Below are 27,633 nucleotides of genomic sequence, written 5' to 3'. Positions count from 1 at the left end.
ACAAAAACCTCTCCCTTGGATCCCTTTGATGCTAGATAAGTTGCCAGTGGGATTGACTCTGGTAATAAAATATATTTAGAAAAATCACTAAAAATGCATTTTACTAAAAATGTATCACTTTTCATGTATGTTCTTTAAAAAAAAAAATTACAATTATTCTAGTACCCATGACAGATATTTTGCCAAAATGGTAATGGAACTGTTTTTCAATGGTTCGATTATGGAACTGTTAAAAAAAAACATGAATTTTGAAAATCTGTTGGAAAATTTTTTTGGGAACTTTTACTGCAATTTTTTTTTTTTTTTTTTTTTGTCTCAATTTTACTGCTAAACAAAATCTATAGCAAAAGGAATCAAGTTGTTTTGTCTTTGAGTTATTCAAGCGCAGAGTGTTTTGGGCACAGGGACATAAGCAAATTATTATATAGATTTTTAGCTTTTTCTTACTGAATTGAAAATGTTCTATTAATTATGATTTGCTAGTTACAAAATATTCATTGTAGAATGCCAAACAAAAATTAACAGGAAAAATCAATAAGAATCAGTTTCAATTATATTTTTGAAGAATTTGGAGCTGCTTAACCCCAAATTGAAACACAGACTCTCATGTATCATCTGGCAGATGCAATTTGAATGCCCATATTTTTGTCAGTTGTTTGCATTTAACTGGCGAAACCAAATCTCTACAGCAAGCTTGGGTAACTCTTACTGTTGTCCCTGAGACATGTGGTAAAGTGTAAAGTGTGTTTAGGGTCAAGCGGCACCAGGGGTTCCCCCCATCTCCGTGTAGTTTACATTGTGGGTGAACCAGTTGACTGGAAAAGCCAGAGATTTAAAAGTGTATGGACTTTGTATATGTGTGATGCCTTGTACCGTTGTTCATCTGGTCATTTAGCCGCCAGACCCCTACTGAGGCCCGACGTTGTCCCACTTTTGCCCTGTGGAGGCAGACCAGGTACTCACTAGTATATAGTTCACTCTGGCAGGTCCTGCCACCTTATTTCCTGAGATTTCAGTGGCTAGGACCTAAATAATAAAAAAAAAAAAAATCGCATATGCGTCGCGGGAAGCGCTAGGAGAAATCCAAAATTAATTTCGATTGGTGATTTTAGATTGTGTGGGGCGTGTTCACGTTGCTGTCAGATAGAGTGGGATGAAGGCTGAAGACTGGGGGAGATAGACAGAAATATGGAGCATGTGGTAATGGGAGTTTTGTCTCAAAGGATATGTGTAAAACATCAAACAAAAAATTAATTTCTCATAATTCATAATGGAATTATAATTAAATGCTGCATAATCAATTAGAGAATACTGGTGGGCAAAGGTACACAGGGGGGTTTTCATTTATAAATTAAAAAAAAAACATTTAAAAAAGTGGCAACTATCTGATGCTATGTTAGCATTGTAAAGTTTACTGAAATATGCTATTAGCATTAGTAGTGGCAAATGATGCAAAAAAGCAAGTACAGCATCAGCCAAAAAAAAAAAAAAAAATAGGTATGAATGAAATATTCCGGGCTGTAAACCTGAAACCATGGAAGAACAAGCAAGTGCTTTCTGTTATTGCTGTATGTAGTTAATTACAATCCAAAGTCTGCATAAGGGGTATCAGTATACATTTTCTCATATGAAATCTTTCGTTGCAAAATATTTTGAAATATGAGATGTTCTTTAATGTGTCCCTCACATAGCCTTCATTTTGTTAACTGCATACAGAAATGATGCAAATCATTTAAAATAGGTAATAGATAGAGAAAATGTTGCCAAAACTCTGTGTTAAACTTAAAGGTATAAAGTATGGGCCCTGTTAGCATTTGGCATTAGCATTAGTAGAGGCATTTGATGCAAGAAAGCAAGCTTATGCAGCATCAGCCAAAAAAAAAAAAAAAAAACCCACTTCCACTTCACCCCTCTGTTCGTTCAAAATACCTGTCCAGCTGAGCCTTAAACTTATTTAGGCTATCAACCTCCACCACAAGGGATGGCAGTCTGTTCCACCAAACAACCACCCGCTGGCTAAAGGCAAATTTCCGCACGTCTATCCTACATCTGTCTTTCCTCAATTTGAATTTATGCCCTCTCAGGTGATTTTTCTGAGCTAGAGGAAGAATCCCATCAGCATTGAGCATGCTTAAACCATTCAAGGCTTTATACACCTCTATCAGATCACCTCGCTGGTGCCTAGTCTCCAGACACTGTAATTTGCAAAACTTAAGCCTTTCTTCGTAAGAGCACCCCTTTGTTCCATTCACTAATCTTGTTGCCCTTCTCTGTACTCGTTCCAGCAGCTCTACATCCTTCTTGAAATGAGGCCTCCAGACCTGTATACAGTACTCTAGGTGTGGCCTGACCATTGCCTTATACAATGGAATAATCACCTCCTTATCCCTGCTGGAAAAATTCCTGTATATCATTGACAATACTCCATGAGCTACTCTTGCAGCCCGTCTGCACTGCGCAGAGAACTTCATATCTGCCTGCACAATCACCCCCAAGTCCCTTTCATTCTCTACCACTGTCAGTGTAGTACCACAGAGTTGATACATTGCTCTGGGGTTGCTGTTTCCCATGTGTAGTACTTTACATTTGTCAATGTTAAACTTCATTTGCCACCACTCAGCCCATCTGCTCAACCTTTCCAGATCCTGTTGCAGCAGCATAGTGTCAGTAGTGTCCTTGACAACCCTGCCAACCTTTGTATCATCTGCAAACTTGGACATTAAGCTTGATATACCATCATCAATATCATTTATAAATACAGAAAACAATAATGGACCCAACACTGAGCCCTGAGGGACTCCACTAATAACATTAGTCCACAATGAGCAGTGTCCATTGATTACTACTCTCTGTCTTCTCCCCCTCAACCACCCCTTTATCCATAGCAGCAATTTGCCTCCAATGTCACACTGCTCCAATTTGTGTAGCAGTCTTCCATGTGCAACAGTATCTAAAGCCTTTCTAAGATCCAAGTATATAATATCAAAGTTATTCCCTGCATCCAGTTCTTTTGTGACTGCATCATAGTATCCAATCAAGTTGGTCAGGCAAGACTTCCCCTTAACAAAACCATGCTGTGTCTGAGCTATAACTGAAGTCTTGTCTAAATGATCCTGCAGTGCTTCTTTAACCAGTGCCTCCATTAATTTTCCTGGAACAGAAGTTAAGCTCACAGGTCTATAATTACTTGTGTCAGCCTTTGATCCTCCTTTGTGAATTGGGGTCACATTTGCACATTTCCAGTCTATGGGTACCTCCCCTGAGTCCAAGGAAGCTCTCATAATTATGGCTAAGGGTTTGCTTACTTCCTTTGCTGCCTCCTTTAATATAACTGGATAGATCCCATCCACCCCAGGTGCCTTTCTTGTGTTTATCTTCAACAGTTTCTCCTCCACTTTACTCCCAGTTATTTCAAGATTCTGTAGCTTACTGCTAGAGTTGAATACACCTCTGGCATTCCCCTTGCTGAATAACTCCTCATGTGTGAATGTCGATGCAAAATATTCATTTAGTTTGTTAGCTACCTGAGCAGGATCATCAACAGTTGACCCATCAATATCAAGTGGACCAATCTGATTCATCCCCTTCCTTCTAGAGTTTACATAAGTAAAGAACTCTTTGCTGTTTTTCTTTGCATTCCTTGCCAAGGATTTCTCGTAATCTGCCTTCGCCTGCCTAACCTCCTTTGTAACTTGGTTGCATATCAACTTGTATCTATCATAGGCTTCTGTGTCATGTGTTAATTTGTAAGTATCCCATGCATTTTTCTTCTCTGCCATATGCCTCATTAATTCATCTGACATCCATTTTGGCCTAAACCTTGGACAATATTTCTTAGTTGGTATGTAAAGCCTAGTAGCTTCCAAGATAAGTTCTTTGAATGCTTCCCATTTTGAATTTGCTGTTGGTAACATCATCAGTTGGTCCCACTGTATAGAATTTAAATACTGTCTCAGTCCATCGTAGTCGCCTTTACGGAAGTAATAACCCTTCCCTTTACCCCTAATGGTAGTTACCTCTTTCAGTAAATCCCACTTCAGCACACTGTGATCACTGCCACCTAGTGGTTCATTTATCTGCAGATTCTTAATGCATGAAGAATCACTGCTGATAATCAAATCAAGAGTATTACTCCCTCTAGTTGCCTCCCGAACATGCTGATGTAGAAAACAATCATCCAATTAATCCACAAAAGCCCTGCTAGTGTGTGAGTAACCAGCCCCCAAATTCCAGTCAATATCTGGGAAATTAAAATCTCCCATTATAAGACTCTCTGATTTACTGGCCCACTCTATTTCCCTGTACAGTTCCTTATTATACTCATCAGAGTCATTAGGCCTATAGCACACTCCTACTCTCAATTTTGATCTCCCAATGCTTATGTCACACCAAACTGACTCAACATTGCACTGTCCAGCGATGTCGACTGGCTTCCCTTCCTTGGTTTTTATGTGTTTCTTAACTAATAGCATAACCCCTCCCCCCTTCCTATCCTTTCTGTAGACGTTGTACTCCCCAAATTGCAGTTCTGCATCCCTTATATCTGTTTGACACCACGTCTCTGATATCCCAACAATATCTGCCTTTGATGTTTTGAGCAATACCTCAAATTCATCAAATTTATTTACTAAACTCCTAGCATTGGTGTACACGCAAGTATACCTGCACCTGAGATGTTCTGTTTTTTCCTTTTCCTTTCCTCTATTTCACTTTATTACATGCACATACGTGTCATGTGCATGTATGTGCAAACAAACAGTAAACTTCCATTACAACATTCCTGCTTATAGTACTATTGCACATGTAACACTCTTCTTCTAGTTCCATCATCAGTCCTCTGGCATTCCATTTTTAGCATGTATACTGTGCCCATTTAAAATTCTTTCCTGCTTATATCACTATTTTTAAGGTTCCAAGCAGGATTAAATCCAGATATAACCTGTTTTGGTACTAAACAATGGATAATAGAGACTAAAGACTAAAAATAATTTATAGTGCAGTTTGTCTACTTTATAAAAATTGTTTCCAGTGAAGGTGATGTTTGTTTATTCTGTATTTAACTCAGTGCTTTGAGGCTAAAACAGCTGCTCTTTACAATTCAGTATCTTCTGAATTGGAAAGGACAGCTGTTCTTTATTTTATTAGCATTCTTATGGGTTTTTTTTTTTTTTTTAAATATATAGCACCTCTTTCTTGCTGATATAGTAATCAGTATTTTTTGTGTGTGTGTGTGTCCAACACAGCATCAATAAATGTCACTAATAACAGCATTATTATTATGTTAGTACCACATTAATCATGTTTTATGCAGTAATACTCATGTTTAGTTTTCCAGGCTGCCAGTAGTGTTTTGTCCATAATATACAGGAATTTTGCCAGTAGGGATAAGGAGGTAATTATCCTATTTTATAAGGTAATGGTTAGGCTGCATCTTGAGTACTGCATGCAGGTCTGGAAGCCCCCATTTACAGAAAGATGTAGATCTGTTGGAGCAGGTGCAGATAAGACAACAAGATAAGTTGAGGTGAACAGAAGGCTGCTCTTACCAGGAAAGGCTTCAGTTCTGTGAATTGCAGTGTCTGGAGACTAGACACCTAAAAGGAGATCTAATTGAGGTGTTAAAGGCTCTGAATGGATTCAATAAGTTCAGTGCTGATGGAAATCTTCCTCTTGACCAGACTAAGCACATGAGGGAACAAAAATATAAGTAGTATTAGAAGTGGCAACTGATGCAAGAAAGAAAGTTTATACAGCATCAGCAAAAAAAAAAAAAAACTTCCTATTTTGCCTATATTCTCTCCAATAGATTTAGTTCTTCCTTGAATTTATTCAAGCTATTCACTTCCACAATAACTGACAGAAATTTGTTCCAGCAATCAACCACTTCCTGGCTAAAAGCAAACTTCCAGACATCTATTCTGTAACTATCTTTCCCTAATTTGAATTTATGCCCCCTCATTGTGTGTAGTCTAAGCAAGAGGAAGAATCCCAGCAGCATTGAACTTCCTCAGTCCAATCAAAGCTTAAAACACCTTAATCAGATTACCTCACAGATGCCTACTCTCCAGATGCTGCAATTTGCAATCTTGTTGCCTTTTCCATACCTGCTCCAGCAGCTCTACATCCTTCCTAAAATGAGGCTTCCAGACCTGCATGCAGTACTCAAGATGTGGCCTGACCATTGCCTTATACAATAGGATAATTTCCTCCTTACCCCTGCTAGCAAAGTTTCTGCATATCATTGACAAAACCCCATAAGCTGTCCTGGCAGCCTGTCTGCATTGCTCAAAGAACTTCATATTTGACTGAACAATTATCCCCAGGTCTTTCCACTACCTTTAGTGTAGTACCACACAGTTGGTACATTACTCTTGCATTACTGCTATCTATATGCTGTAATCCCAGATAATACAGTCTTAGCTAGGTGGGTAAAGTTCCTGCTGGCAATCCAAAGGTCGCGGGTTCGAATCCTGCCTTTGATCAGAGTAAAATGCAAAAACTTTGGGAGGTGCATTATGGCCACGGAAGCCAATGTGCCAACAACTAACAAAAAAAAAACAAACAAACAAAAAAAAAACACAATACAGTCTATGCAGTACCAATCAATGTATTGCAAGGTTAAACTTTAATTGCCACTTCTCAGCCCATCTGCCTAGTTTTTCTAGAACTTGTTGCAGTAGCATACTATCATTACTGCCATGAAATGCTCTGCCAACCTTTGTATTATCTGCAAACTTGGTCATTAAGCCTGATGTACCTTCATTATTATCATTAATAAATACAGAAAACAACAATGGGCCCAGCATCGAACCGTGGGGGGCTCCACTAATAACATTATTCCAGAAAGAGCAGTGTCCACTGAAGACAACTCTTTCTCTTCTCCCACTAAACCATCCCTTTATCCATAGCAGTAACTTGCCTTTAATGCCACACTGCTGCAATTTGTATAGCAGTCTTATATGTGCAACAGTATCAAAATCTTTCTTGAAGTCCAAGGATATGATATCAGAATTATTTTTTACATCCAGTTCCTTTGTGGCCACATCATAGTATCCAATAAAATTGGTCAGACAAGGTTTCCCCTTAAACCCATGCTGAAATTGTGGGATGGGTAGGATAGATCTATGGAAATTAGCCTTTTGCTAGTGGGTAGTTGATTATTTGAACAACCTTCCCTCTGGTTTTATAGAATTGGCTAGTTTGAATAAATTCAAGGAAGAACTAGACAAACTGTTAGAGGAAGACAGGCAAGTGATAAGGGAAATGTTGGGTTTTTTATTTATTTTATTTTTTTGGCTGATGCTGTGCAAGCTTGCTTTCTTGCTTCATTTGCTAACTACTAAGCAATGAATTAATAATACTTAGCTTAAAAGAAAAAGCTAAAAAATGCATGTTATATACCAAAATATTGGTTAAAAATAAGGCAGTCCTGCTTAGAGTGAGACTGTCTATCAAAAGCTGCACAATATGAATTTGCTGTGTGTGTGTCTGTTATTGGCAAAGTGTAGAATCCAGGCAGTATATAGGATTTCTGTCAAAATATGAAATTAACTTTTTTTTTTTTTTTTTTTTACAGTTGCAACGGATATGAAGTAACTTAATTGAATCAGTTTTTGATTTTTGCGCTGTGGATATGGTAGAAATACCAACTCCCCATATCTCACTGTTAAAATAAATATTTTAACAGCAAGGTAGGGAGAAGAAATATTTTCCGCATATGTCATTATATATAAAAATTGAGTACTGATTCACTTACAGTATTGGTTATGTAAACGAATCACAGTTCCTGATATTTTTACGAGGCCATGGGGGAATATTGGATTCTCTGGCATTTACTACCATGAAGGGAATTTGTTCCTGACCAATGTACTACTATATTTATATTTGGTAGGACAAATAAAGATTAATATATACTACTCCCCACACATATCGTGCAGTTTAAAAAAATATATTTATGTGTTCTTGTTTATACTCCTGCAAAACCACCAGGTCAGTAGAGTTTACGGTAAATCATCAATACAAACATTAATTGTATTTAGCAATCACGGGCTTCAACCCCGGTCCACTCAAAGAGTGCGTGCTATTGCACTCTTCCTCATGACCACTCAGCTATATTCTCTCTCTTTTCTTGATATTATATTTACAATATAACATCAAGAAAAGTTTGTAAAGTTTATTATGAAAAATAAGTTTTCCAGGCATTCCATACATTTTGCACTTTGTCAGTAGCATATATACAAGATATTTATTTATTCATTTCTTTATGTAATTTTTTTTATCATTTATTATTATTATTAACCATATGGTGCAAGGAAGCCTGAGGCTTATGCTGCACCAGCCAAAAAAAAAAAAAAAAAATTCCCATATTACCCTGAGAAAGAGGGAGGGAGAGAGGGAGGGGAAGGGAGAGAGAAGTAGAAGGGAATCACCAAGAAAGAGAAGAATGATGATATCCAGCTCGGGACCCTAGGTTTGCCAAGCCCATACTCACCAGATGTGAGCCTCTGACACAATGCCCATTATTTACCCTTTATGCATCTGGTGATTGACCTTTAACTTAACTAATTTATATAGAAATATAATTTAACTTTAAATCCCCCCTCACAGTATGCAAATTATATATGCTTATATTTCCCACGCTTGTTTTCCTTTAGGAAATAGAACCCACTTTCTGCAGGTTCTAAGTTTCTGCATCCCCTCCTGTTTTCCAAGTTATACCTATCCTGCTTTTTGATTTTTGGCTATCATAAATGTACACCTCTTTTGGATTACCCCCTAGTGCCAAGGACTGACTGCTTGTAGTTGGCACTTGAAGCTCTCAATAGTTTCAGTCCCAGGTTTTTTTTTTTTTTGTAGTGGTAACACACTACAAACATCATTGATTCTGATTGCTGCCTAGCTTCCCTGGCCAGTCTATCCCCTGATTCCCACCTCTCATTTTGGCCATATCTTCTGCTTCCTACCCCATAGTCATCTTATACCCCATCTAAGGATTTTCCCTTTGATTCTGACATGTTCCAGCTTAGACAGTAACCTTATGCAGGACTAAGTCATACACTTTATTGAAATTCATGTAAACAATGTAAAAATTATTTCGTACCTCCAGCTCATGACTCTGAAATAGCTAAATGTGATTTTTTTTCACAAAACCATGCTACATTTCTTAAAGAATTCCATTTCTATTTGAATGATCTTGTACTGTGCCCTCCATTATTGCTTCCATTATTTCTCTTACCACTAAATTCAGACTGACCAGTTGGTAGTTCCCAGCTTCATTCTTAGAATGGCCTTTATGTATTGGCAAGACTTGGGCACTTCTCCAATCCAAGAAAATATCTCCTGAGTTCAGCAATGCCCTCTTAATTAACCTTAATGGTTCAGTACTCCCTTTTCCCTTCCTCAAAATTAGAGTATGTATGCCATCAACTTCAGGAGCCTTACTTGCATTTAGGCTCAAAAGTTTTTCTAATAAATAATCTGAAAGTTTATTATTGCTAATTTTTTGCTTTCCAGCTTCATTCATGCACTTTCTCCTCACCGTGAAGAAAAGTCTTTTCTCTGAAAATATTGATGCAAAGTTCATCTGCTACATCACTTGGATTATCTAATAAGATTTTCCTGTACCCAATACACAAGGGTTCATTCTGTCCTTTCACCCCCACCCCGGCGGCCTAACTTCATTCTATAGAATGATTACAGATCAACAAATTGGCTTCAGTACTTTCCATTGTTCTATTTCTTTCCCATGCGATCTTTTTTATTTCTATTAAGCTGGTAGCTCATTATTCATTCATCTCATCCTTTTTGTGCTATAATTCCTTAATGTTTTATATGCATTCATGACTTCTGTGACTAGCTTTAAAGGTATACCATAATTGTAACATATTTATACTGTGTGCTATCTCCTCAGTTAACAGAGGTCCTATATTATCTTAAACTGCAATAGTCTCTTTTCCCAATGAAATTGAAACCCATTCCTTTTTCTTTAACATTCTCTCTCTCTCTCAATTCATCATCCAGCTCAGAACTGTTTCCTGTACTGTCAGTTCTATGATGTCATCTGGTTTGTGGGAGATGATCAGATCTAGAATATTCTTGCCTCCTAGTACTTTTCATAATATGGTAAAGCAGATAACAATCATCTACATGATTTAAAATTTTGTTCCACATGGTAAGTTTCCCTTGCACTTGCTCCAATCAATTAGAGGCAAATTGAAATTGCCCATAATAAGGCATTCACACCTCCTTCAATTTGAATGAGCAATTTGCCTCTAGAGGCAAATTGCTCATTCAATTTGCCTCCAGAGGCAAATATTAAAAAATACAAAATATAATAATTACTTGTAATTATATCTTACATGATAGTTTTTCATGCTTTAGTTATTTTATTTTAATTTTATGATCCATATTAATACTTTTTGAAAGATCACGTCTTTCCTGAAACATATACTTCGTATAATTCTTAAGAACTTAGAGTGATTTCATAATTTAGTTTGTAAAAGACCTTTCTCTGGTTGAAACAGGAAGAGTCAAAAAAATTTTTTTCACATTGCAAATTTACAATACTGTATTTTGTATTTTTTAAATTATGTACAAGGACTGGTACGAAAGTAATGCCTCCTAATTTTTTGCTTTCAAATGTGATGCTGTAGATCATTTTGTGTGTCACTGAGTGGTCACTAGAGGTCTCTAGTTTCACCATACTCTGGTGCTGTGATTGGTCTCGTGAATGCAGCACACGGATAGTTCAAAATGGTGGATGTTACAGATATACTTATCAAGCAAAGAGTGGTGATTGAATTTCTTACCAAGGAAGAAGTGGCACCTATTGAAATCCATACGTGTCTCAAAAATGTTTATGGTGACAATACTGTAGATGTGTGTACAGTTAGATCTTGAGTAATATACTTTGCGGAAAGTGACATTGTTGACAAGCCCTGAAGCAGCTGGCCAGTAATATCAGTGACAACAGGCAAGAGCTGGATAGATGTGCTGATCAAAGAGGACCACTGCATCACAACATGTGAATTGTGCATTGCAGTAGGTATAGGGAAACCTACTGTGATAACCATCATAAAGGAACTAGGCTACAACAAGGTTTGTGTCCGGTGGGTCCCAAAAATGCTGACACATGAGCACAAAGAAGCCAACAAAGCCATCCGTATGGAACTTCTCCAGCGCTTCGAAAGTGAAGCAGAGGTTTTCTTTCATGCATAGTCACAGGTGATGAAACCTGGGTCTACCATTATGACCCTGAAACGAAGAGACAGTGAATGGAGTGGCACCATCAAAATTCACCAAGCAAGGAGTTCAAAAGACAGCCTTTTGTCAGTGAAGTCATGGCAACTGTGTTTTGGGACAAAGATGGGATCTTGCTTGTGGACTTCTTGGAGCGTGGCACCACAATCAACTCAGATTGATATGTGGAAACATTGAAAAAGTTGAAAGCCCACATCCATAGAGTTCAACCGGACAAAAACCTTAATGATTCTTCTCCATGGCAACATACTACCCCACACCAGTCTGCACATGAAAGCCATTGCAAAACGGATGCAGTGTTCTTCCTCATCTCACTTGTAGCCTGGATCTTGTACCTTCCGACTATCATCTCTTCGGCCCGCTGAAGGATGCACTCCGTGGAACCCATATTTTGGACAATGACCAGTTCGCAAAGCCCTCTAGATCAAGAATAAGGACTTTTACAGGATTGGAATACAGCATCTGACTCAGAGATGGAGGAAGTGCATAGAAAATGATTGTGACTTTCTGGAAAAATAGGAGTATGTTTATTAAAGATTGAGGATTAATTGGTGTAAAGGCATAGTTGTAGGAATTAAATTTTATGAGGGAAAAAAATAGGAGGCATTTCTTTCATACCACTCCTTGTACACATTAGTTTTAATAACTCTTTAGATCAGAATGCTAATCTCTGTTTTTAATAATTTCAAGTTTTTAAAAAGTGTGGTCAGAATAAATGATAAAACATTTATTTTTTATTGTTGATAAGAATATTTTCACTAATTACTATTTGTTTTAAAGCATTGTGATTTCAGTAACAAATTTATTATTATAAAAGTAAATTTTGCCACCAACTGTGGCTTTCCACTCTGTGTGTTGATCACACAATCCTTACTCATTTGAACAGACCTCATTTGCATTACCAAATATATTTGTTAATGCAAATGTAGCTGCACAAATTGTTTCTTTCCTAATAGTGTTTGTATTCAGTTTAGCAAATCTGGAAAAACTGAACCCAAAATCAGTACTGGAGCAAAGACAAAAATATTAAGAACTAATAAAGATAAAATAATGCAAAGATAAAAAAGATAAAAATAAAGACAAAGTGGATAATTCAAAGGACAATGTGATCATGAAATTTGATTATAAAATACTGGAACAGAAATCAAAAATATAAAACTTTGATGTGTTCAAACAGAAATTTGAAACAAGCATTCAGGAAATTCAGATATTACCAAATAATAATGGATATTAAGCTTCACTTTAAACCAAGTTTGTAAAAAAAACAATGAAGTACGTAAGTTCTTACATAAATAAATAAATATTCATTTATTGCAAATACAGCAAGCCCATCACAGCACATGGCTAGGGGCAGATAATAATACAAAGCAAATAACATAAAATAATCGAATACACAGCAAGTTTCATATAAACATTAACAATTATTAGAAATTATACTTATGAATTAAAACAGATTTGCAGAACAGGACATTACTGGGTTGGAGGCAGTTACTGGGTTGCTATTTCTCTTCATTTTATTGGATATCTGACTTCTGTAGGCTTTAGTGTTGAGTAACCTGTTGCAATCAACGTTGTGATGATTTATGAGGTGAAGGGATGCATAGTATTAGGCTCAGGTGCCACCTGTAGCTTCCCACATCTGTGGCATATGTTTGCTGTGAAGAAATATAGTACTACTGTAAATGCCAGAAAAGTATTGTGTTGTATGTGACATATTGCGTTAGGTTCTGTTGTGTGTCCTGGCATTTGGCTGCAGGTCCCCTGGTGGGATCCCATGTTGCCCGCCACTAGGAGGTAGCCAGGCTGCCCATTATTCTCTGGCTTGTCTCTGCCAGGGTCGCCAGAGTTTCCTGGATGGAGACAAAAAAAAAAAAAAAAAAAAAGGTAGAGTCGGGGAAGTACAGAGTGTACACAAGAAAGGAGGGTATAGCTAGAAATATGGAGGATGTAGGCGAAGGCATCCTTCAGGTTATCAGTGGAGCAATAAGCACCATCAGGTGAAAGGGGAACTCGGGGAGGAGGATAAATAAGACACAGCAAGAGAGCTGCGTGTAAGTTGCCACTGACGAATCAGGTGGCCCATAGACCAGTTGATCCTATCCAGGTTAAGATCGGTTGGCTAGTTAGGTAAGGATCAGATGTTTGGGGTGTTCCTATTTCGCATTGGCAATAGGGTGCTCTGTCTTTTGAAGAGGGCTTGTGGAAACTTGGTAAACTCATAGTAGTAGTTTTCTTCTGTGATGAATAAGTGTTCATTTCCTTGAGGGTTATCTTGTATACGAGTAAACAGGATGCTGCGGAGGTCCTCATAGTGTTGACAGGTATATACTAGATGGTTCCAGTCTTCTATTTCACTACATGCACAGTAGGGGTTGTCAATGATTCCCATGGATGTTAGTTTGTGGTTTATTGATCTCCGGAGTAGGTGATATAAAGACCAGAAGAAAACCAATTTAGAGACTTGGGAAATACGGCATTCACATAAGGTATAAATTTCTTGGTGATTGGGCCCTTCTCTGTAGCAGTCCATCTGTCCTGCCAAGTCTGAAGTAGTAAGATGGCAATTTGTTTCTTTTCCTGCCTGATTTCATTCAGGTTATTGGAGTGTCCAAGGATAGTTGCTGGTATGCCCCTGGATAAACAGTAGTGGAGACCCCTTTGAATAACCCCCAGATCAAGCGGAAGGATACCCGCAAGAACCTGAAGGGCTGGGTTGCTAACTGTACAGCATACCCTTGTAATAGTAAGAAGGATGGTGCGCTGGATGGTTCCCAGTTTACATTTGTTGTTGTAAAGAGTTGCCCTGCGAAACCAGACCCCAGATCCATACATTATGAAGGGAAGGAAGATTGATTTGTACAGAACCTTAAGGGTGCATCAATTCAATCCCCAATCACGACGACTCACCCGTGCAATGAAAGCAGTGTAGTTTCTCACTTTCACATGGAGGTGTGCAAGATGCGGAGAGAAAGTGCTTAGGGTCAAGTACCATTCACAGTAGTTTTAACGTGGAAACTAACTTGATGGTTTGGCCTTGAAGTTTGATAGTGGGGTTTCTAGTAGGCTGCAGTGATGATCTCTTCAGGAGAATCAATTGTGTCTTTTGGAGTTGAGTCTTAGCTTGTGTAGGGCTGCCCAGTTCTAAAGGGATGCATTGGGGAACATTCTGTCCATTTGTTTGAGCCTAGAGAGGTTGGATTTGAATTGCTGGTTTCTTGAATTTTCCCTGATGCGAACAGCTAATATATTGGCTAAGTTTGGTGAATCGGAAGTTAATCAGATTTGATTAACTTTGCAAGAAGCATGACTCCAGACTCATTGATCATCAGTTGCAGAGGCTTTGTTTTTAAATTTTCATATTTTCATTAAGCTGTTGCCTGGATATTGTATGGGGAAAACGGAGCTTACTATTGAGCCATCTAAGAACCCAATATTCTAGGGCAAGGAATTTCTTGACGGTTACTTGAGGAGCACCTGACCAGATTTTGGAAGCATAGGACAGAATAGGAAAGATGCATCTTTGAACACGCTTAATGACTGTTTTTTTGCCTTGAATCACTGCTGTTTCTTGTTTGATTAACCATTTTGCTTTTTTAATTTTTTGAGCAACATATAAATAGTGGGCATTAAAGGAGAGATTTTTATCAAAAACAACTCCAAGGTCTTTGTAAGCATAAACATTTGGGATTGGGACATCTGCAATTTTTATTTCTATGTGGTTGGGTGCATATCATTTCCAGGTGCATTTCCCAGCCATTCCTTCCAAGACAATGGAAAACTTTCAGGATTACACTGATTCCTAAAAAAGCTTGCAGTAATAACCATCCCGGCCATCGACCAATTGCTGTTTCGTCAATAATTACTAAAATTATTGAAAAAAATCATGCTTCCATATAATTGGGAGCATGATTTTTATAAGCTCCTCCCATATAAGCAGATTTTCTTGCATTTATAGTCAGATAGATCTTTCAGATACGTGATGATTTCACAAATCTGTGAATTCACATTATTGATAACTTTGCGAATATCATCACTGGCTTTGGAGATTGTAAATAATTTTAAATCATTGGGATATGCCAGTAGATTTGGATTTTCTTGAAGTGGTTGAAAAGATGCTGAAAATATTAGTACTGGGAGAATGGTTCCTTGAGGAATGCCTGTTGAGGTTGTGATGAGAATATTGTCAATACTAGTGGGGAAGAGGAGAAATCTGTGATTTCGACTGTACTGAAGATAGGAAATAATCATTGTGTCAACAAGAAAATGATTTTTTAGTATTTCAAAAGCTTTTTTGAGATCTATGTTGTCGAAAGCACCTTTGATGTCAAAAGTAAAATGCATCGCATTGTGCTTTATCTTGAAACGCAGTTTGGATGCACACAATGGTGTCAGCTTGGCTTGTTGTTGTGGAGTGCCCTCTAGGACCAAAATGCGTGTTGACATGTGCATTAGCGAAGATTGCATGTTGAAGATATGGGAGCATGATTTTTTTCAATAATTTTAGTAATTATTGACGAAACAGCAATTGGTCGATGGCCGGGATGGTTATTACTGCAAGCTTTTTTAGGAATCAGTGTAATCCTGAAAGTTTTCCATTGTCTTGGAAGGAATGGCTGGGAAATGCACCTGGAAATGATATGCACTCACGAATCAATGATGTATACACTGGACAATCTAATAATAAAACCAGGGATGCCATCAGTGCCTTCACTACTATCAGGCTTGTGTAATTGGTTAACTGCACGCTGAACTGTATTCTTGTTCTCAAGTTGGTTAATTAGCTGTGCTTGACCGGGAGACATACCATGTTGCATGCTGTCTGCTTGTTCATAAGAATTAAATTCTATAAATCTGTTTTGTGTATACCTTTAGTGCAGATGTCAGAATTGCTTGTTTCCATATTGCATCTTATTCATTCGAAAACTAGATCATGCTGTAAGGTAGCTGTTGTTTTTGTAGAAAGTGCTCTTTTATTCTGCTTTACCGTGGACATAGTTTTTGTATGACTGAATTTTTTTGAGTTGAAACAAAGCTCGGCTCTTTTTATATTTTGTGTGTGCTGATGAAATGCCGTATTTCTTCCACTGTCTGTGGTAATTTTGCTTACTTTTAAAGTATGGTTTCAGGTGGGATTTGAACCAAGATTTAGATTGAGAAGATATTCTAACAAGTTTGGATGCCGACTCTATTTTCAGTTGATTCAGCCATTTTATAAGAAGAAAGGTGGCATCCAGTATAGGAATATTTTTGAGAGAATCCCATGGGTAGTATTTTAAGAGCTGCAAAAACTTTTCTTTCTGAAGGAATTTAATTGATGATATTCTTTTGGTGATTTCCAGATTGGAGCGAGGATTCCTGCAGCAAATTGGTGCTTGCAGTTCTATACATTTGTGGTCAGATTTAAATGTAATGTTGCTGCTAAGTTTTGCTTGCAGTGGAAAATTAGAATATACAAGATCGAGCGCTTGATTACATCTTGTAACAGGGACGTTGATTTTTTTTTTTTAGCTCCTAGAACTAAAAATTAGCTGGACAGCAACTTCATTTGTAAATTATATTTGGGCAGGGGAAGATTAAAGTCACCCATTATAATGATGTTAGTTATATGCTAGGAATGAAAAAGTGATATTTGACCATCTTTGTAGGTCAAGCAATTTATTCCAATGATCTGCAACATAAACTTCAGGACAAAAATAAACTTTTGGAGATCCAGCCTGCTGTTACTCCCCAAAAATTTTATATTTGTTCCCCCAGTTCTTCACTCTTCTACCACTAAAAATATATCTCGTTCATTCTACTCACACTCTTCAGGTCCTTGTATATACCTCTATCAGGTCTCTACTAAGGTATCAAGTTGCCAAACTTTACAGTGGCACCTTCTAAGCATATTCTTCATATGGGCTTTGATTAGCATCCCCCTCACCAATTGTGGTTGCCCTTCTTTGAACCTTTTCTAGAAACTTTCAAGTGTGGCTTTCAGACCCAAACATAGTATTTGGGTCTGAAAGCCACACTGCATCTGCAAATAAATCTTATTTGCAGATGCAGATCACTTTTATATTTGAGGTAGAAACCAGGCACCACAAAATGTTAAAATAGGCATGCGTATGTGCATTTGTGTACACACACACACACACACACACACACACACACTATAGACCCAACATAACGTGGGTGATGGGGTCCAAAATTTTGGGCCATGTCATAAGTGAGTCTGCGTTTTATTGAATTTACATATTTGGACATAAACTTACTGTGGTTGACTGTTAGAAACCTAAAGGATGTAACTACAAATAATCGTTATGTGAACGAGTAAAAATAGATTAAAAAAAATGTAGTAATCATACTTTTTTTTTTTTTTTTTGAGTGCTAGAAATAGATTTCACACATTTTTTGTGATTTTATTGCTAAGAACAAAAATCCACACACAACCAAGTCTGCATATGTAAATTTAAAAAATACCTGTATTCTATCATTATTCATTTAAAAAAAAAAAAAACCATTGATAAACACCTAAATATTAAATTTGTGGAAATAACGAGACATACATTTTGACATTGAAATAACTGTCTAATGTGAGTATTTATTTGATGGAGACTGCATAGTACATGATTGCATTGTTTTTTTAGTGGATAGGTTAGTGCCATTGCACCATGTTTTGTTTGTAGTAAACTGAAATAACTAAAAACAATTCCAATTTAACTACTTTGGCAGTTCACTATGAACAAAACATGGTGCAATGGCACTAATGTGTCCACGATACTCAATAGTGAATCTTATGCGTACTCTCATGGTTTATGCAAAAAATTGCCTTAGTGTATACTATTGTTTTTTTGTTTTTTTTAATAAATCTAGTCTCTCCCATTTATTTTTTTTGCAATTTCAATAATTGATTTCAAATGAAGGATGTGAATTCGATCTACATTCTCTGATTCTAGCCATTGAAGTTCAGATTCCATGTCTGCTAAAGCCTCTGTTACTGACATATTCTCCTAGATTGTTCAATTCATTGTCACATCAGAAATCATGCTTTCTGCTCTGATGCAAATGCAAGAACCCTTATCACTAATCCACCTGTTGAGAAACAATGCTAATCTGGACAAGCTCTTTGCTTATCTTAAACAAACCAGACTAGATGACTATTTCTAATGTCAAATAATGCAAATTTCCAGCATCTGTCCAAATACTAGAATAGGCACATTTAGACCTAAGTTGCCCTTGTCCCGTTAAAATCTAAACCAACCAACCAACCAACCAACAAACCTCTGTTACTTTAGGGAACGGAGGAAGTGGTGAGTCATCTTCCTCTTTGTCACTGCTGTCACAAAATCTGGCTTCAGTTTGGACCTGGAGACTTTGGAGCATTCGTTGTAATTATCTGGTCTCCTAAGCATTCATAAGTAGAACAATCATGATCATTATGGATCTAATCATAAATGTTGTGACTGTCAGACTGCTTAACCAGTTCCTGATAAACTGCATTTGCCTTGCGGATGCCCTCTTTAGTAAACCTCTCAAACTCTTCCTCTGAGTCACTCTTCTTCCTCTTCTTTTTTCTTGTTCCTCTGAGTCGGGTGAAATTGCAAATGCTGCACTCTCAATTCTTAATTGTAGATAGCAGGGGCATATGCCCCCCTTAACCATGCATACAAGTGTTCCTATTTCTATCTAAAAAAAAAAAAACTGCTCAAAAACCTGGTCGTCATGCCCCCCATACAATGATATCTGGATACGACAATGGTAGATGGTTCCCCATGCCTTCTCTGCCAAGTCAAAAACATTATCCATTGTGAGCTTCTTCAGGCATTCTGTTATGGATACTGCTTCATCAATTATTGGTTTGATTAAATTTTTCCTTCAGTGCATCTTGAAGGTCGATATAATGCCTTGATCCAAAGGTTGGATCTTTGAGGGTGTATTTTTTGGCAAATAGCTCACCTTTGAGCAGCATAGCTATTAGAACTTTATTTTACCATCACAGCTTATGAGTTTTCTGCAGGAGGATGGGCAAGATAGTTTTCCAGCAGCAAAAGTGCTTTAGGTTCCATAATTTTCTTTCTTAAATGATCATGTACAGATGGCACAAAAAGTTTATGAAACCATTCCTTGAAAATCTCTGCTATCATCTAAGCATTCTTACTGTAATAATATGAAAATGCTAAGGCCTGCATGTTTTTGTGGTGGAAACACCTTGGCACCCTCGATTTTTTTCTTATGCATAGTGGTTTGACTTTGTTATGTGCTAGTTTTATTGACACAAAACATCAATATCACCCTGTTCTTCATTTTAAAGTCTTGTGCCTTTTGTTAAGTGGATTTACAAGCTAGTGTCCTATTAGAAACCATGCAATAACAATGGCCTGTTTCGTCACAATTGTAAATATTTTCTGGAACATAGCTGTCTTTTTGTTTGATAACTTTTAATTGTAATGGATGTTGATCAGCAACCTTAGTGTCTACAGATTGAATTTCACCCAAATTTTATGGCTCTTTTCATTGGCTGAGCCAGCCAATGAAAGTCTTTCTTTAGTTTTTCAGCTTAACTCCCGATAATTTCACCAGATATAGGCATTCCTTTTGCACATTCTTGTGTGAACCTTGTGAACACAGCCTTATCCATTGGGGTATTACTTGCTTTCATATGGGTCTTTTGCTGAAGACCTTCACTAGCATCAGTCATTTGTTGCTTGCAATAGGTTAGCATCATCTTTTATCCATCTCCTGAGAGTGGATTTCCCCACAACTATGAGTCGAGACATATCCGCTTGCATCTTTCCCATTCTTTTTAATAAAAAAATTTATTCCTTTTTTTATTAAAAAGGAAAGAAAAGAAAATAAATTTGTAACACACACTAACATTATGTAGTGTAAGCTTACATAAAATTTCCAAACAGCCTGCGTAAATCTTACCACTATTGCATCTTTCCAGGATAGCTTTGATTTATTTGCATCACTGAACTTTCATTCTAAAGCCGTAGTTTAATCAAAGTAAAATAAAGAGAAATAAAGTATAATGTAAATTAAAAAAAATAAAGAGAATTATTATTTACTGTCTCTGTAAATTAGTTATGGGTGCCTCCAACCTCAGCTGTATTTGCCTAATACAAAGGCAGATGAAGCATTAAGATGACTGAAACAACAAAAGAAATTAAGTGGTATTATGAAGTACATTTGTAGGACATTGTTTACTAATTGCAGTTGTACTAATTGCTCCATAAGGCTTGTAAAAAATCACCAACTATAAATGTTCATCAAACTGGTAAACTGCGCTGGAACAAATTGTGAATCGATCAAATTTGAAGCACATGAATAAGGGGTAGTGAGGTTGATGGAATTGTGATCCAACCTTTGATCTTGCTATAAGTGATTTCACGTTATATTGGATCTACAGTATGTATATTAGCATTAGTAGAGGCATATGATGCAAGAAAGCAAGCTTATACAACATCAGTCAAAAAAAAAAAAACTTTTCCATTTCACCCATCCATTTGTTCCAAATGTTTGTCTAGTTCTGCCTTGAATTTATTTAAGCTATCAACTTCCACAATGACTGATAGAAGTTTGTTCCCGCAATCAACTTCTCGCTGGCTAAAGGAAAATTTCCGCACATCTATTTGACAACTGTCTTTCCTCAATTTAAGTTCTACAATTTGCAGAACTTAAATTGGTGAGCGGAACAAAAGGGTGCTCTTTGTAAGAGCACCCTTTTGTTCCCCCTCACCAGTCTTGTTGCCCTTCTCTGTACTCATTCTAGGAACTCTATATCCTTCCTAAAATGAGGTTTCCACACCTTGAGTACTGTACACAGTACTCAAGGTGTGGCCTGACCATTGCCTTATACAAGGGGATAATCACCTCCTTATCTCTGCTCACAAAATTCCTGTATATCATCGACAAGATCCCCATGACATATTCTGGCAGCCTGTTTGCACTGCTCAGAAAACTTAATATCTGACTGCACACTTACCCCAAGTCTCTTTCATTCTCCACTACCCTGAGTGTAACATCACCCAGTTGGTGTGTGTGTGTGTGTGTGTGTATATATATATATATATAGACAAAAAGGTAAAAATCAGTATATTTGTGTATATGGTAGGAGGGTTGAGCTATAAGGTGTAGTAATCATGGAAGAATAGGGAGAACCTGTAAGTAAAAAATAAATTTACCTGAAATAAATATAAAATGCAAATAATAAGGGCATAATAACTATAAGAACCAAAAGTTAAAGTCCTAGGACTTTAACTACATCTTCAATGGGGTCAGCAGCGAAAATCGTAGGAGCCACAACAATAGTCCAGGTCTCTGTTTCTGTTATGATGTACACGTAAACGGTATACATATACATCACAGCCGACCCGACAGAGACCAGAGGGAAGAATAAAATAATAAGTAAACAAAAAAATAAAAATAATAATGATAAATAAAAACCTGTAGAAAGAAAAGTATAAAATTTATACTCAAAAATATCTAAGAGGTGGGGCAAAAACAAGAGAACTTACTGTCTGTATTTACCGGAAGATGTTGTTGTCAATAATGATTGAAGGAGAGCTAAGTGTTCACTTGAGGTGTATATATATATATATATGTCAGTTGAAGTAGCCCCGTGTGTGTGGGGGGGGTGTAAAATTGTAATCCGGCACTGTACCCGTGTGAAGGGTACAGTGCCAGATTGCGATTACACACACACACTGATAGATATCTGTAAAACATTTCGGATAGGGTAATTTACAGCATAGATCTTAGAACTTTTTGGACCCAGTGGAAGCAAATAAATAAAAAGTAAAATATTACTATTAGGTTAATATACCCATCTGCAAATGCTGTTAAGCCATTAACAGCATTTGCAGATAGGTATACTAATCTCTATGCCAACAGTAATTCTATCTATTCAGATTCTCTGATTTGTAGAATTGATTGACTATTTTCACAGTTCAGTTGAAGTTAACTCTGGCATTCTAAAAAAAATAATAAATAAAATGTACACTGATTGTTCTTAAGGACCATGGAATCCAAATAACCTTTTGGAAGCAAACTTCTCAGTAATTTAATTAAGCTTACCTTTAAATCGGCTTCTCAATACAAGAAATCTTGAAGATTTCTTGTATTACTCTTAATTTCAAGAAGAATGATAAAAATGAATGTGACCAGGTCTATAAATAAATTGAATGCCTTGTCAAAGATATTAGATGCTGTATGTACAGCAACTGACCCCATTTCTTAAGACTAGATTTGATGTTGTGAATTGCATAATTTTGCCAAGTTTTTCAACTGTCACCTTGGAATTAAATAAAGAGAGAAGTTTATAAAAATAAAAAAATGGATGTAATCTACATTGATATAATTAAAAAAGGCTTTTTTTTAGACAAAGAGAGGGATCAGTTTGGGGACTTTGTTATTTTGTTTCTTTCTGAATGACATGTTCTTGGCTTTAGTTGATGACGAGACCCAATGCTTGAGTTATGTAGCTGATGATGTTAACCCTTAACAGTTCACATTAGTGTTTTTTGAAGGTGACAGTATACTCAGAGAAAGTTACCCCATTTATAATCTTAAGAATCTGTAAGAAATAGTTAAAAATTGTTCACTTTTTTGATGCTACCTTTATTTTAAATCTGTTATGATTTCCTATGAAAAATCCATTTTTATATTAAAAACATATTTTTAATTATTTTTTAAAAAATTAAGCCCCCAGCAATGCTTTAGATATTTTTTTCTGTTACTGCCATTATTTGGAAGTTTTGAATATAATGGTTGACAAAAATAAACTTTTTTTTTTTTTTTTAATCAAAGATGTAAACATACTTAAACAACTATTTTTCACACTCATTTCAAATATGTTAATTTTTTTTAGCACATTTAATTTTTGTAATACGATTGCTGATATTAGTATAAGTTAATCAAGATGATTTTGTTACAAAACACAAGACTGGTTACAATTACATTTTTATCACTTTTACAGTTTAAAACCAATGCACTTTATACATATAGTTAAAATAATACAGTACACTGTTGTAAAAAGATATGTACAATTTTAAAATGTCGTGTGGATGATTTCCTTTGGTACACTTTGTCTGGAATATCACAATATGGCATAGCATTCTGGAATGCACAACATATGTGCATTCCAGAAACTTCGATATAAATTTTCATTGACTTAATGTTTTGTTGGAATTCTTTCCTGCTACTCATCCAGCCTATTCAGGTTTTTGGGAAAGAAGTCTGAATGCAAGAAATGAAGTTTCAGCAATATGTGACATCCCATTTCTTGTAGCAAAACTTAAACATCTTGTAGCAACTATCCAGCTAAATAGAAAAGAGAAAATTTTCCTTGAAAGGGCACACAATACTTTTCTAACTCATCTGTATTTGCACACTGAGAATACCCACCTCAATGGTCACACTCTCACTTTTCACTAATTTTCATAATGGGTACTTACCTACAAGCTTCTAGATGTATATCTGTCATATGCTTGACACGTTTATAGGAACTCATAAATGTGGCAAGTTTACATTTTACATATTACAACATGTAATAGGGCATGCTTCTGAAGCAGAATTGTCCTGCGCCCATTTCTCGCTGCGATTTGTATATTCATCTGACCCTGAACTCAGACACCAGTATTGATTAAGACCATGTTGTGCCTTTTTTGTTAATAACAATGAAAGGCACAATATGGCTATATCAGCGCTTGTGTCAATAAGTACTTAAAAACAAGAGCACATGCACACTTTTATCCATGGCAGTTAATCCTCACATTTCGTGTGTGTGTGTGTGTGTGTGTGTGTGTGTGTGTGTGTGTGTGTGTGTGTGTGTGTGTGTGTGTGTGTGTGTGTGTGTGTGTGTGTGTGTGTGTGTCAGGATCCTTTTTAGGAACTACAAACCAAATCTGTTGTGGTCCAGATCTGGAGGGAAAGCTGCTCATATGGCTGGCTATTTGCTGACAATCAGCAATGAAAATTTCATTCTGCTACCTGGTGAGAATTTTTGTGTACCCAAGGCTGTGAATTCCTTATGCTATTAATACAGTTGTGGACAAATTGAGCCTCATTCATAAACAGAATATCAGGCAGCATATAGTCAAACTTGCAGCCATTCACAGAGTTGTACATAGTTGACATGACCTGGTAAAAGCATTTGTACCCATAAAAATGGGTTGATATAGATAAAACCTTCCATAACTGTTGGTGCAATATGAGGTATCATAGAAATTCTGTGTATTTTTATGATACCTCAAATACAATTTAAGTAAAGATAGTAAAGACATCAAGAAGGAAGTTCAAGCTTTAGGACAACTCCATGAAATTCTGTCAATGTTATATACAAGGATTTTTCTAATAGGGACAAAGAGGTGGTTATCCCACTGTAAGGTAATGGTCAGGCTTTATCTTAAGTACTGCATATAGATCGGGAAGCTTCATTTCAGGAGGATATGAATTTGTTGGCATGGGTGCAGAGAAGAGCAATAAAATTGGTTCAGAGGTACAGAAGGGTACTCATACAAAGAATGACTCATCATCATCATCATCATCATCAGCCATTTTCAATCCACTGCAGGATGAAGGCCTCTCCAGCAACTTTCCAGTTGCTTCTGTTTTGAGCACTGGACATCCATTTACTACCCACAAACTCATGAATTTCATCTATCCATCTCCACCTTTGTCTTCCAGGTTTTCTTCTAGCTCCTCTTGGATACCATTCTGTTATTTTCTTAGTCCATCTGTCATCATGTCTTCGAGCTATGTGTCCTGCCCAAGACCATTTTAGTTCTTTAGTTTTGATAAGAATGTCCTTTACTTGAGTTTGTTGCCTAATCCATGTGTTTCTCTTCTTATCTAACAGTCTTATTCCCAATATGATTCGTTCCATTCTTCGCTGTGTGGTTCTCAGCTTCTCTTCCATTCTTTTGGTGAGTGCCCAAGTTTCACTTCCATAAGTCATGGTGGGGAGTATACATTGGTCCATTATTTTACGTTTCAGACAAACTGGGATATTGCTCTTCAGTATGTGACTATATTTCCTGAATGCTATCCATCCAAAATTTATTCTTCTCTTGACTTCCAGCCATTTATCATTATTACAGCTAATAACTTGTCCCAGATAAGTATATGACTCCACCTTTTCAATTACTGCTCCTTCAATCATTATTTCCCTTTCTGTGGCATACTTGTTCATCATTACTTTTGTTTTAGCCATATTCATCTTTAGTCCAAAATCCTTACTAGCTGTGCATAACTGATTAAGATTTTCCTCTAATTCTTTGGGATCATGGCTTATGACCACAATGTCATCTGCAAATCGCAAATGGTTTAGGTACTCTCCGTTCACATTGACTCCTTTCTGCGACCAGTCTAATCTTCTGAAAGCTTCCTCAAGGGCAGCAGTAAACAGCTTCGGAGATATTGTGTCTCCTTGTCGAACTCCTTTCTCAATTTTAAATTTCCTACTGTCTTTGTCTAGTCTAATAAAGGAGGTAGCACTCTCGTATATTTTCTTCAAAATCATAATATATGGGGTATCAATGCCTTGTCTTTCCAGTGCCCGAAACATTGCCTTATGCTGTATGGAGTCAAATGCCTTTTCATAATCCACAAATGCCAGGCATAATGGTGTTTTATATTCATTTGCTTTCTCCATTAGCTGTGATATTACATGAAGGTGATCCATAGTTGAGAATCCTCTCCTAAAGCCAGCTTGCTCTTTCGGTTGATTCTCATTCAGTATTCTTTCTAATCTGTTAGTAATGACCCTTGTGAACAACTTGTAGATGTGGGATAACAAGCTAATTGGTCTATAATTTCCAATTTCTGATTTATCTCCTTTCTTATGCAGCAAAACTATGATTGCATTATTCCACTGCTTAGGCGTCACACCTTTTCTAATGCACTTTGTGAAGAGCCTTGCCAGTTTTTGTGTTATGTCTCCTCCTCCCAATTTTAACAACTCTACAGTAACTTCATCTTCCCCCGGGGCTTTCTGATTCTTCATTTTCTTCAATGCATGTTCTACCTCATCAGGAAGAATATTGGGTATGTCGTATGTGTTGCTACTTTGAAATCCATCTTCCCCACTGCTGGCATCATTCCCCTGCTCCTTGTATAATTCTCTATAGTAGTCTTCTGCTATTTGAATTATGCCTTCTCTGCTGTTTATAAGTACACCATCGCTATTCTTCAGTTTCAGTATCATTTGTCTTTCTGTATTACTGCTCATGGCTGCTGATTTAAATCCTTTGTTTTCCCTTAATGCTTGTTCTACTTTTCTTGTGTTAAATCTTCTTATGTCCTCTCTGAGTCTCTTTCTAATGGCTTTGCATAACTCAGTATACTCCATTTTCTCCCTGTCAGTGTTTTTCTTGCTTTTCATTTGTCGTCTTCGGTTCATCATGACAAGTGTTTCTTGACTAATTTTTTCTTCTTTGGATTTCTTTTTCCCTATAGGTTTCTTGGGCTTTATCACTTTCAAAAAGTTGTAATATTCCTCGTCGATATCTTGCTCCTCAGCAGTCTGCAGAAGCTCAGACTTGTTCTTAAGTTCCAGTACATACTGCTTTTTCTCCTCTTCTGTTATCTCAAAGACCTTTGTATTATTTACTCGAGTCAGTTTTTTCCTTTCCTTTCCTACATCTATATCAAGTGTACATCTTACCATTCTGTGATCACTTCCAACATTTACCTTATTCAGGACGGTGACATCATTCACAATATATCTTCTATTAGTGAGGATGAAGTCGATTTCATTAGTAGTTAATCCATTTGGACTCTTCCATGTCCACTTTCTGTTCACCCTTTTCTTGAAAAAAGTGTTCATTACTGACAGTCCTTGAGATTCTGCAAATTCCACAAGTCTTTCACCTCTTTCATTTCTTTCACCAATTCCAAAATTTCCTATAGTTCCCCTTTCTGTGCTGTTTTGTCTTTTTCCAACCTTAGCATTGAAGTCTCCCATAATAATAGTGTAGTGGGTTTTCTGCTCATCTAGAAGACTCTCAATTTCAGTGTACATTTCTTCAACCTCTTCATCATCATGGCTCGATGTTGGTGCATAAATCATTATAATCTTTAGCTTGTATCTCTTAGAAATCTTGAGTATTAGTCTTGACACTCTTGGTGATGTACTTTTGAATTCCAAAATGTTGTTTTTAAAATCTTTATGGACCAGAAACCCAATTCCACCTTCACTCCTTTCACTGTTTCCATTGGTGTACAGCAGATTTCCACTTGATAAACTTATAAGTGATTCATTTCTTCTTCTTGTTTCAGCCAAACCGATGATATTCCAATTCACATTTTCTAATTCCTTTTCCAGCTCTAATATCCTGTCTTCACCGATGAGTGTTCTTACGTTATAACAGGCCAAGTTCATTTTCCGTGCAT

General features: G+C 36.8%; 1 protein-coding gene across 2 annotated transcripts in view; it reads left to right on the top strand.

Annotated features, from left to right (window-relative positions):
* Positions 1–27,633, top strand: part of LOC150078644 (protein-L-histidine N-pros-methyltransferase) — a 392,865-nt gene that overhangs the window by 9,752 nt on the left and 355,480 nt on the right. The window lies entirely within an intron of this gene.

Source organism: Mastigoproctus giganteus, chromosome 10, assembly GCF_048544385.1.
Source record: "Mastigoproctus giganteus isolate SK-2022 chromosome 10, ASM4854438v1, whole genome shotgun sequence".
Taxonomy (NCBI): Eukaryota; Metazoa; Arthropoda; class Arachnida; order Uropygi; family Thelyphonidae; genus Mastigoproctus; species Mastigoproctus giganteus.
This window is presented reverse-complemented; position numbering and strand designations above follow the sequence as displayed.